Source organism: Perna viridis, chromosome 10, assembly GCF_037379345.1.
Source record: "Perna viridis isolate PV_CMFRI_1.1 ecotype Kerala chromosome 10, ASM3737934v1, whole genome shotgun sequence".
NCBI lineage: Eukaryota > Metazoa > Mollusca > Bivalvia > Mytilida > Mytilidae > Perna > Perna viridis.
Window position 1 is genome coordinate 4,672,143 of NC_142454.1, and position 1,891 is coordinate 4,674,033.

Here is a 1,891-nt window from a genome sequence, read left to right on the forward strand (position 1 = left end):
AATGCATTTTTTCTCAAAATTAACAAAATCGTCACAATAGCGTTTGAATACTTAAAAAATCATCTTGTCTAAAACCACTAAGCCAATTTGAACCAAACTTGGCAGCAATGGTCCTTAGGTGGTCCTCTTTCAGAACTATATCTAATGACCGGATCTGTAATCCAAAATGGCCACCACAGTTAAACATGGATCTAATAGGAAAATCATATAAAAATCTTCTTGTCTGTAATCACTAAGCAAATTTGAACTAAATTTGGCAGCAATTGTTCTTAGGCGGTCTTCCTTCAGAGCTGTATATGATGACCAGATTCATAATCAAAGATGACTGCTACTGCTTACATAACTTAATATAGAATCCAATGGGTAAATCACTTACAAATCTTGCATAAATTCTCTTGATAACCAGGTGAGCGATGACATGCTCATGTAAGCCTCTGATTGAATCTCATATTCACAAGTCAGAGGTTTGCTTTATGTTCAGGCTAGCAATATAAGCGGCTGCTGGAACCACTTGCATTGTCTAAACCACCCTGTTTTCCAAATATACTGATACTACTATGAATCATTTGTGTAATATTGATCTATCGCACATTGAACTCTACATAAGAAGTTAGAAATTTGAGAAAATCTTACTATACCCGATGTTGCAGTGGCAGGAAATTAACACCACAAGAAGCGCAGAAAGAAATGAAAACCGCAACAGATGATTCTGGAAACCATCTTTTTTCTGGGAAGGACTATTTATCTGTTTCTCAGATAACTTCATTTTTCTCATTTTTCTTTGTATCGCGCTAGAACTGTGACAAATAGGCTTCTGGAACAGGGTTATGTTGATACAAGATTGAAGTCATCAGTACAGAAGTTTTATTGTCGTCATCATGAACTCGTGGATCGTTATGGTGTATCCATCAGCACCATGAAAACTGATGTATTCAACGGGTCATAGTTTTCTTTCCTCGTTCATCTACCCCGGACTTGACTTTTTATAAGCAACTCGGCGGGTGTTCCTAGAAAAGCAGAGGACGTTTACCCAACGGGTGCACCTGGTCCATGCTCCCAGTTTTTAGTGGAGTCCGAGTTACTCATTTACTTTTGTTACATTGTATGTATGATTTTAGTTACGTTATGATCTTTGTTGTGTATGTCTGTTTTCAGAACGAAATATTTCGTCTGACAAAAGGTAAAAGTATATCAAATGACTTTAAGATTTTTTGTGTTTCAATAAATGAGTTTTATATCACAAGAACCAGTTTCATTTTTGTGGTGAATTTGTTCAAGAATATTACATATGCAAGGTTCAACTTTTTTTCAATTTGTCAAATCAGAGGTACTTTATGTAAGTAAAACAAAATATTACACGTATTAACATATAGATGTAACAGGTCTAAAACAAATTCAGTGTTATATATATCCTACACCCGGTATCGATTTTCCGGTGCCTGGAATGTAAATACAATTTTATCACGCGATGCACATATGATGTTTTATCAGAAGACGCAATATTTCTTTTTTTCACTTTGTTCTAGAGGACTTAGATATAAAACTTTAATTTTGAAAGAACTTCGAACTAATTTTATTAATTGCAGACTGTTATAAATTAAAAAATAATCAACTTTGCAGAAATCAGAACAAACTTCACAATCATTTACTAGTGATGTACCAATGAAGTATTGATAAAACAAATATTTCTACAATTCTATAGATAATAGACAAAATTATATAAATTTACAAGTAATTAGCAGTAGTATTATTCCTAAATAGAATATCTCACTCAAAATCAAGGTTATTTCTGTTTTTCTAATGTTCTATGATAACATGAAATTAAAGCTCAATGTTACTCCTACTATGAGGATAGTTAGATAGATCGATACCTAAGCTGGAAGAGACATGT